The sequence below is a fragment of the Gorilla gorilla genome, chromosome 22, assembly GCF_029281585.2.
Source record: "Gorilla gorilla gorilla isolate KB3781 chromosome 22, NHGRI_mGorGor1-v2.1_pri, whole genome shotgun sequence".
Lineage (NCBI taxonomy): Eukaryota > Metazoa > Chordata > Mammalia > Primates > Hominidae > Gorilla > Gorilla gorilla.
In genome coordinates this window covers 54,521,776-54,534,594 of record NC_073246.2, presented here as the reverse complement: position 1 = coordinate 54,534,594, position 12,819 = coordinate 54,521,776, and positions in this window count along the sequence as shown.

The following is a 12,819-nucleotide window of genomic DNA, read 5'->3' as shown; positions in this document are numbered from 1 at the left end:
GGAAATATCTACACCACTACCTGTATAAACATGGAAATATCAGCACCGCTATCTGTATGAACATGGAATTATCAGCCCCTCTATCTGTACGAACATGGAGATATCTACACCGCTATCTGTATGAACATGGAAATATCTACACCGCCATCTGTATGAACATGGAAATACCTTCACCGACTTCTGTATGAACATGGAAATATCTACACCGCTATCTGTATGAACATGGAAATATCTGCACCGCCATCTGTATGAACATATAAATATCTACACCACCATCTGTATTAAGAAGGAAATATCTAAACCGCTATCTGTATGAACATGGAAATATCTACACCGCTATCTCTATGAACATGGAAATATCTACACCGCTATCTGTGTAAACATGCATACATCTTCACCGCTATCTGTATAAACATGGAAATATTTACAACGCTATCTGTATGAACATGGAAATATCTACACCGCTATCTGTTTGAACATGGAAATATCTACACCGCTATCTGCATGAAAATGGAAAAATCTACACAGCGGTCTGCATATACATGGAAATATCTACAAATCTATCTCTTTACACATGGAAATAACTACAGCGCTATCTCTATAAACATGGAAATAGCTACACCGCCATCTGTATGAACATGGAAATATCTGCACCGCCATCTGTATGAACATATAAATATCTACACCGCCATCTATATTAAGATGGAGATATCTACACCGGTATCTGTATAAACTTGGAAATATCTACACCGCTATCTGTATAAACAAGGAAATATCTACACCGCAATCTGTATAAACATGGAAATATCTACACCACTACCTGTATAAACATGGAAATATCAGCACCGCTATCAGGATGAACATAGAAATATCTACACCGCTATCTCTATGAACATGGAAATTTCTACACCGCTATCTGTATTAACATGGAAATAGCTACACTCCTATCTGTATGAACATGGAAATATCTTCACCACTACCTGTATGAACATGGAAATATCTACACCGCTATCTGTTTGAACATGGATATATCTACACAGCCATCTGGATGAACACGGAAATATCTACACCGCTATCTGTATGAACATGGAAATATCTACACCGCTATCTGTGTAAATATGCATACATCTTCACCGCTATCTGTATAAACATGGAAATATTTACAATGCTATCTGTATGAACATGGAAATATCTACACCGCTATCTGTTTGAAAATGGAAATATCTACACCGCTATCTGCATGAAAATGGAAATATCTACACTGCTATCTGCATATGCATGGAAATATCTACACAGCTATCTCTTTACACATGGAAATAACTATACTGCTATCTGTATGAACATGGAAATATCTACACCGCCATCTGTATGAACATGGAAATATCTGCAGCGCCATCTGTATGAACATATAAATATCTACAACGCCATCTGTATTAAGATGGAGATATCTACACCGCTATCTGTATAAACCTGGAAATATCTACACCGCTATCTGTATAAACATGGAAGTATCTACACCGCTATCTGTATAAACATGGAAATATCTACACCGCTACCTGTATAAGCATTGATATAACAGCACCGCTATCTGTATGAACATGGAAATATCTACACCGATATCTGTATGAACATGGAAATATCTACACCGCTATCTGTATGAACATGGAAATATCTACACCGCTATCTGTATGATCATGGAAATATCTACACCACTATCTGTATGAACATGGATATATCTACACAGCCCTCTGGATGAACATGGAAATATCCACACCGCTACCTGTGTAAACATGCATACATCTTCACCGCTAGCTGTATAAACATGGAAATATCTACACCGCTATCTGTATGAACATGGAAATATCTACACCGCTGTCTGTTTGAACATGGAAATGCCTACACCGCTATCTGCATGAAAATGGAAATATCTACACAGCTGTCTGCATATACATGGAAATATCTACACAGCTATCTCTTTACGCATGGAAATAACTACACCGCTATCTGTATGAACATGGAAATATCTACACCGCCATCTGTATGAACATGGAAATATCTGCACCGCCATCTGTATGAACATATAAATATCTACACCGCCATCAGTATTAAGATGGAGATATCTACACCGCTATCTGAATAAACATGGAAATATCTACACCGCTATCTGTATAAACATAGAAATATCTACACCGCTATCTGCATGAAAATGGAAATATCTACACTGCTATCTGCATATACATGGAAATATCTACACAGCTATCCCTTTACACATGGAAATAACTACACCGCTACCTGTATGAACATGGAAATATCTACACCGCCATCTGTATGAACATGGAAATATCTGCACCTCCATCTGTATGAACATGGAAATATCTACACCGCTATCTGTATGAACATGGAAATATCTTCACCGCCATCTCTATGAACATGGATATATCTACACCACTACCTGTATGAACATGGAAATATCTACACCGCTATCTGTTTGAACATGGATATACCTACACAGCCATCTGGATGAACACGGAAATAACTACACCGCTATCTGTATGAACATGGAAATATCTACACCGCTATCTGTGTAAATATGCATACATCTTCACCGCAATCTGTATAAACATGGAAATATCTACACCGCTATCTGTATGAACATGGAAATATCTACCCGCCATCTGTATAAACATGGAAATAGCTGCACCGACATCTGTATGAACATATACATATCTACACAGCCATCTGTTTTAAGATGGAGATATCTACACCGATATCTGTATAAACATGGAAATATCTACACCGCTATATGTACGAACATGGAAATATCTACACTGCTATCTGTATGAACATGGAAATAGCTACACCGCTATCTGTATGAACATGGAAATATCTACCCCACTATCTGTATGAACATGGAAATATCTACACCGCTATCTGTATGAACATGGATATATCTACACAGCCATCTGGATGAACATGGAAATATCTGCACCGCTATCTGTATGAACATGGAAATATCTACACCGCTATCTGTGTAAACATGCATACATCTTCACTGCTATCTCTATAAACATGGAAATATCTACACAGCCATGTGGATGAACATGGAAATATCTACACCGCTATCTGTGTAAACATGCATACATCTTCACCGCTATCTGTATAAACATGGAAATATCTACACCGCTATCTGCATTAAAATGGAAATATCTACACCGCTATCTGTATGAACATGGAAATATCTACACCGCTATCTGTTTGAACATGGAAATATCTACACCGCTATCTGCATGAAAATGGAAATATCTACACTGCTATCTGCATATACATGGAAATATCTACACAGCTATCCCTTTACACATGGAAATAACTACACCGCTATCTGTATGAACATGGAAATATCTACACCGCCATCTGTATGAACATGGAAATATCTGCACCACCATCTGAATGAACATATAAATATCTACACCGCCATCTATATTAAGATGGTGATATCTACACCGCTATCTGTATAAACCTGGAAATATCTACACCGCTATCTGTATAAACATGGAAATATCTACACCGCTATCTGTATAAACATGGAAATATCTACACCGCTACCTGTATAAGCATGGAAACATCAGCACCGCTATCTGTATGAACATGGAAATATCTACACCGATATCTGTATGAACATGGAAATATCTACAATGCTATCTGTATGAACATGGAAATATCTACACCGCTATCTGTATAAACATGGAAATATCTACACCGCTATCTGTATGAACATGGATATATCTACAAAGCCCTCTGGATGAACATGGAAATATCCACACCGCTACCTGTGTAAACATGCATACATCTTCACCGCTAGCTGAATAAACATCGAAATATCTACACCGCTATCTGTTTGAAAATGGAAATATCTACAAAGCTATCTGAATGAAGATGGAAATATCTACACCGCTATCTGTTTGAACATGGAAATATCTACACCGCTATCTGCATGAAAATGGAAATATCTACACTGCTATCTGCATATACATGGAAATATCTACACAGCTATCCCTTTACACATGGAAATAACTACACCGCTATCTGTATGAACATGGAAATATCTACACCGCCATCTGTATGAACATGGAAATATCTGCACCGCCATCTGTATGAACATGGAAATATCTACACCGCTATCTGTATGAACATGGAAATATCTTCACCGCCATCTCTATGAACATGGATATATCTACACCGCTATCTGTATGAACATGGAAATATCTACACAGCTATCTCTCTACACATGGAAATAACTACACCGCTATCTGTATGAACATGGAAATATCTACACCGCCATCTGTATGAACATGGAATTAGCTGCACCGACATCTGTATGAACATATACATATCTACACGGCCATCTGTATTAAGATGGAGACATCTGCACCGATATCTGTATAAACATGGAAATATCTACACCGCTATCTGTATAAACATGGAAATACCTACACCGCTATCTGTATAAACATGGAAATATCTACACCACTACCTGTATAAACATGGAAATATCAGCACCGCTATCTGTATGAACATGGAATTATAAGCCCCTCTATCTGTACGAACATGGAGATATCTACACCGCTATCTGTATGAACATGGAAATATCTACACCGCCATCTGTATGAACATGGAAATACCTTCACCGACTTCTGTATGAACATGGAAATATCTACACCGCTATCTGTATGAACATGGAAATATCTGCACCGCCATCTGTATGAACATATAAATATCTACACCACCATCTGTATTAAGAAGGAAATATCTAAACCGCTATCTGTATGAACATGGAAATATCTACACCGCTATCTCTATGAACATGGAAATATCTACACCGCTATCTGTGTAAACATGCATACATCTTCACCGCTATCTGTATAAACATGGAAATATTTACAACGCTATCTGTATGAACATGGAAATATCTACACCGCTATCTGTTTGAACATGGAAATATCTACACCGCTATCTGCATGAAAATGGAAAAATCTACACAGCGGTCTGCATATACATGGAAATATCTACAAATCTATCTCTTTACACATGGAAATAACTACAGCGCTATCTCTATGAACATGGAAATAGCTACACCGCCATCTGTATGAACATGGAAATATCTGCACCGCCATCTGTATGAACATATAAATATCTACACCGCCATCTATATTAAGATGGAGATATCTACACCGGTATCTGTATAAACTTGGAAATATCTACACCGCTATCTGTATAAACAAGGAAATATCTACACCGCAATCTGTATAAACATGGAAATATCTACACCACTACCTGTATAAACATGGAAATATCAGCACCGCTATCAGGATGAACATAGAAATATCTACACCGCTATCTCTATGAACATGGAAATTTCTACACCGCTATCTGTATTAACATGGAAATAGCTACACTCCTATCTGTATGAACATGGAAATATCTTCACCACTACCTGTATGAACATGGAAATATCTACACCGCTATCTGTTTGAACATGGATATATCTACACAGCCATCTGGATGAACACGGAAATATCTACACCGCTATCTGTATGAACATGGAAATATCTACACCGCTATCTGTGTAAATATGCATACATCTTCACCGCTATCTGTATAAACATGGAAATATTTACAATGCTATCTGTATGAACATGGAAATATCTACACCGCTATCTGTTTGAAAATGGAAATATCTACACCGCTATCTGCATGAAAATGGAAATATCTACACTGCTATCTGCATATGCATGGAAATATCTACACAGCTATCTCTTTACACATGGAAATAACTATACTGCTATCTGTATGAACATGGAAATATCTACACCGCCATCTGTATGAACATGGAAATATCTGCAGCGCCATCTGTATGAACATATAAATATCTACAACGCCATCTGTATTAAGATGGAGATATCTACACCGCTATCTGTATAAACCTGGAAATATCTACACCGCTATCTGTATAAACATGGAAGTATCTACACCGCTATCTGTATAAACATGGAAATATCTACACCGCTACCTGTATAAGCATTGAAATAACAGCACCGCTATCTGTATGAACATGGAAATATCTACACCGATATCTGTATGAACATGGAAATATCTACACCGCTATCTGTATGAACATGGAAATATCTACACCGCTATCTGTATGATCATGGAAATATCTACACCACTATCTGTATGAACATGGATATATCTACACAGCCCTCTGGATGAACTTGGAAATATCCACACCGCTACCTGTGTAAACATGCATACATCTTCACCGCTAGCTGTATAAACATGGAAATATCTACACCGCTATCTGTATGAACATGGAAATATCTACACCGCTGTCTGTTTGAACATGGAAATGCCTACACCGCTATCTGCATGAAAATGGAAATATCTACACAGCTGTCTGCATATACATGGAAATATCTACACAGCTATCTCTTTACGCATGGAAATAACTACACCGCTATCTGTATGAACATGGAAATATCTACACCGCCATCTGTATGAACATGGAAATATCTGCACCGCCATCTGTATGAACATATAAATATCTACACCGCCATCAGTATTAAGATGGAGATATCTACACCGCTATCTGAATAAACATGGAAATATCTACACCGCTATCTGTATAAACATAGAAATATCTACACCGCTATCTGCATGAAAATGGAAATATCTACACTGCTATCTGCATATACATGGAAATATCTACACAGCTATCCCTTTACACATGGAAATAACTACACCGCTACCTGTATGAACATGGAAATATCTACACCGCCATCTGTATGAACATGGAAATATCTGCACCTCCATCTGTATGAACATGGAAATATCTACACCGCTATCTGTATGAACATGGAAATATCTTCACCGCCATCTCTATGAACATGGATATATCTACACCGCTATCTGTATGAACATGGAAATATCTACACGGCTATCTGTATAAACATGGAAATATCTACACCGCAATCTGTATAAACATGGAAACATCTACACCGCTACCTGTATAAACATGGAAATATCAGCACCGCTATCTGGATGAACATGGAAATATCTACACCGCTATCTCTATGAACATGGAAATTTCTACACCGCTATCTGTATGAACATGGAAATAGCTACACTGCTATCTGTATGAACATGGAAATATCTTCACCACTACCTGTATGAACATGGAAATATCTACACCGCTATCTGTTTGAACATGGATATATCTACAAAGCCATCTGGAAGAACACGGAAATAACTACACCGCTATCTGTATGAACATGGAAATATCTACACCGCTATCTGTGTAAATATGCATTCATCTTCACCGCAATCTGTATAAACATGGAAATATCTACACCGCTATCTGTATGAACATGGAAATATCTACACAGCTATCTCTTTACACATGGAAATAACTACACCGCTATCTGTATGAACATGGAAATATCTACACCGCCATCTGTATGAACATGGAAATAGCTGCACCGACATCTGTATGAACATATACATATCTACACAGCCATCTGTATTAAGATGGAGATATCTAAACCGATATCTGTATAAACATGGAAATATCTACACCGCTATCTGTACGAACATGGAGATATCTACACTGCTATCCGTATGAACATGGAAATAGCTACACTGCCATCTGTATGAACATGGAAATATCTACACCGCTATCTGTATGAACATGGAAATATCTTCACCGCTATCTGTATGAACATGGATATATCTACACAGCCATCTGGATGAACATGGAAATATCTACACCGCTGTCTGTATGAACATGGAAATATCTACACTGCTATCTGTGTAAACATGCATACATCTTCACCGCTGTCTCTATAAACATGGAAATATCTACACCGCTATCTGTATGAACATGGAAATAGCTACACCGCTATCTGTATGAACATGGAAATTTCTACACCGCTATCTGTATGAACATGGATATATCTACCCAGCCATCTCGATGAACATGGAAATATCTACACCGCTACCTGTGTAAGCATGCATACATCTTCACCGCTATCTGAATAAACATGGAAATATCTACACCGGTATCTGTATGAACATGGAAATATCTATACTTCTATCTGTATGAACATGGAAATATCTACACCGCTATCTGTTTGAAAATGGAAATATCTACACCGCTATCTGCATGAAAATGGAAATATCTTCACTGCTATCTGCATATACATGGAAATATCTACACCACTATCTGTATGAACATAGAAATATCTACACCGCTATCTGTATGAACATGGAAATATCTTCACCGCCATCTGTATGAACATGGATATATCTACAGAGCCATCTGGATGAACATGGAAATATCTACACCGCTATCTGTATGAACATGGAAATAGCTACACCGCTATCTGTATGAACATGGAAATATCTACACCGCTCTCAGTATGAACATGGATATATCTACACTGCCATCTGTATGAACATGGAAATATCTACACCGCTATCTGTGTAAACATGCATACATCTTCACCGCTATCTGTATAAACATGGAAATATCTACACTGCTATCTGTATGAACATGGAAATAGCTACCCCGCTATCTGTTTGAACATGGAAATATCTACAGCGATATCTGCATGAAAATGGAAATATCTACACAGCTATCTACATATACATGGAAATATCTACAAAGCTATCTCTTTACACATGGAAATATCTACACCGCTATCTGTATGAACATGGAAATATCTACACCACTATCTGTAGGAACATGGAAATATCAGCACCGCTATCTGTATGAACATGGAAATATCTACACCGCTATCTGTACCAACATGGAAATATCTACACCGCTCTCTGTATGAACATGGAAATAGCTACACAGCGATCTGTATGAACATGGAAATATCTACACCACTATCTGTATGAACATGGAAATATCTACACCGCTATCTGTATGAACATGGAAATATCTACACAGCCATCTGGATGAACATGGATATATCTACACCGCCATCTGTATGAACATGGAAATATCTACACCGCTATCTGTATAAACATAGAAATATCTACACCGCTATCTGTATAAACATGGAAATATCTACACCACTATCTGTATAAACATAGAAACATCTACACCGCTATCTGTATGAACATGGAAATAGCCCCTCTATCTGTATGAACATGGAGATATCTACACCGCTATCTGTATGAACATGGATATATCTACACCGCTATCTGTATGAACATGGAAATAAATTCACCGCCATCTGTACGAACATGGATATATCTAAACAGCCCTCTGGATGAACAAGGAAATATCCACACCGCTATCTGTGTAAACATGCATACATCTTCACCGCTATCTGTATAAACATGGAAATATCTACACCGCTAACTGTATGAACATGGAAATATCTACACCGCTATCTGTTTGAAGATGGAAATATATACACCGCTATCTGCATGAAAATGGAAATATCTACACAGCTATCTGCATGAAAATGGAAATATCTACACAGCTATCTTCATATACATGGAAATATCTACACAGCTATCTCTTTACACATGGAAATAACTTCACCGCTATCTGTATGAACATGGAAATATCTACACCGCCATCTGTATGAACTTGGAAATATCTGCACCACCATCTGTATGAACATATAAATATCTACACCGCCATCTGTGTTAAGATGGAGATATCTACACCGCTATCTGAATAAACATGGAAATATCTACACCGCTATATGTATAAACATGGAAATATCAGCACCGCTATCTGTATGAACATGGAAATATCTACACCGCCATCTTTATGATCTTGGAAATATCTACACCGCTATCTGTATGAACATGGAAATATCTACACAGCTATCTGTTTGAACATGGAAATATCTACACCGCTATCTGCATGAAAATGGAAATATCTACACTGCTATCTGTATGAACATGGAAATATCTACACCGCTATCTGTATGAACATGGAAATATGTACACTGCTATCTGTATGAACATGGATATAACTACACCGCAATCTGGATGAACACGGAAATATCTACACCGCTATCTGTACGAACATGGAAATATCTACACCGCTATCTGTGTAAATATGCATACATCTTCACCGCTATCTGTATAAACATGGAAATATCTACACCACTATCTTTATGAACATGGAAATGTCTACACCGCTGTCTGTATGAACATGGAAATATCTACACCGCTATCTGTTTGAACATGGAAATATCTACAACGCTATCTGCATGAAAATGGAAATATCTACACTGCTATCTGCATATACATGGAAATATCTACACAGCTATCTCTTTACACATGGAAATAACCAAACTGCTATCTGTATGAACATGGAAATAACAACACCGCCATCTGTATGAACATGGAAATATCTGCACCGCCATCTGTATGAACATATAAATATCTTCTCCGCCATCTGTATTAAGATGGAGATATGTACACCGCTATCTGTATAAACATGGAAATATCTACACCGCTATCTGTATAAACATGGAAATATCAATACCGCTATCTGTATAAACATGGAAATATCTACACCGCTATCTGTATGAACATGGAAATACCTTCACTGACATCTGTATGAACATGGATATATCTACACAGCCATCTGGATGAACATGGAAATATCTACACCGCTATCTGTATGAACATGGAAATAGCTACACCGCTTTCTGTATGAACATGGAAATATCTACACCACTGTCTGTATGAACATAGAAATATCTACACCGCTATCTGTATGAATATGGAAATAACTTCACTGCCATCTGTATGAACATGGATATATCTACACAGCCATCTGGATGAACATGGAAATATCTACACCGCTATCCGTATGAACATGGAAATAGCTACACCGCTATCTGTATGAACTTGGAAATATCTACACCGCTATCTGTATGAACATGGATATATCTACACAGCCATCTGCATGAAGATGGAAATATCTACTCCGCTATCTGTGTAAACATGCATACATCTTCAACGCTATCTGTATAAACATGGAAATATCTACACCGCTATCTGTATGAACATGGAAATATCTACACCACTATCTGTTTGAACATGGAAATATGTACACCGCTATCTGCATGAAAATGGAAATATCTACACAGCTATCTGCATATACATGGAAATATACACAAAGCTATCTCTTTACACATGGAAATAACTACACCGCTATCTCTATAAACATGGAAATATCTACACCACCATCTGTATGAACATGGAAATTTCTGCACCGCCATCTGTATGAACATATAAATATCTACACCACCATATGTATTAAGATGGAGATATCTACACCGCTATCTGTATAAACCTGGAAATATCTACACCGCTATCTGTATAAACATGGAAATATCTACACCGCTATCTGTATAAACATGGAAATATCTACACCGCTACCTGTATAAACATGGAAATATCAGCACCGCTATCTGTATGAACATGGAAATATCTACACCGCTATCTGTACGAACATGGAAATATCTACACCGCTATCTGTACGAACATGGAAATAGCTACACCGCTATCTCTATGAACATGGAAATATCTACACCGCTATCTGTGTAAACATGCATACATCTTCACCGCTATCTGTATAAACATGGAAATATTTACAACGCTATCTGTATGAACATGGAAATATCTACACCGCTATCTGTTTGAACATGGAAATATCTACACCGCTATCTGCATGAAAATGGAAAAATCTACACAGCGGTCTGCATATACATGGAAATATCTACAAATCTATCTCTTTACACGTGGAAATAACTACAGCGCTATCTCTATAAATATGGAAATAGCTACACCGCCATCTGTATGAACACGGAAATATCTGCACCGCCATCTGTATGAACATATAAATATCTACACCGCCATCTATATTAAGATGGAGATATCTACACCGGTATCTGTATAAACTTGGAAATATCTACACCGCTATCTGTATAAACATGGAAATATCTACACCGCAATCTATATAAACATGGAAACATCTACACCACTACCTGTATAAACATGGAAGTATCAGCACCGCTATCTGGATGAACATGGAAATATCTACACTGCTATCTCTATGAACATGGAAATTTCTACACCGCTATCTGTATGAACATGGAAATATCTACACCGCTATCTGTTTGAACATGGATATATCTACAAAGCCATCTGGATGAACACTGAAATAACTACACCGCTATCTGTATGAACATGGAAATATCTACACAGCTATCTCTTTACACATGGAAATAACTACACCACTATCTGTATGAACATGGAAATATCTACACCGCCATCTGTATGAACATGGAAATAGCTGCACCGACATCTGTATGAACATATACATATCTACACAGCCATCTGTATTAAGATGGAGATATCTACACCGATATCTGTATAAACATGGCAATATCTACACCGCTATCTGTACGAACATGGAAATATCTACACTGCTATCCGTATGAACATGGAAATAGCTACACCGCCATCTGTATGAACATGGAAATAACTACACCACGATCTGTATGAACATGGAAATATCTACACCGCTATCTGTATGAACATGGATATATCTACACAGCCATCTGGATTAACATGGAAATATCTACACCGCTATCTGTATGAACATGAAAATATCTACACTGCTATCTGTGTAAACATGCATACATCTTCACCGCTATCTCTATAAACATGGAAATATCTACACCGCTATCTGTATGAACATGGAAATAGCTACACCGCTATCTC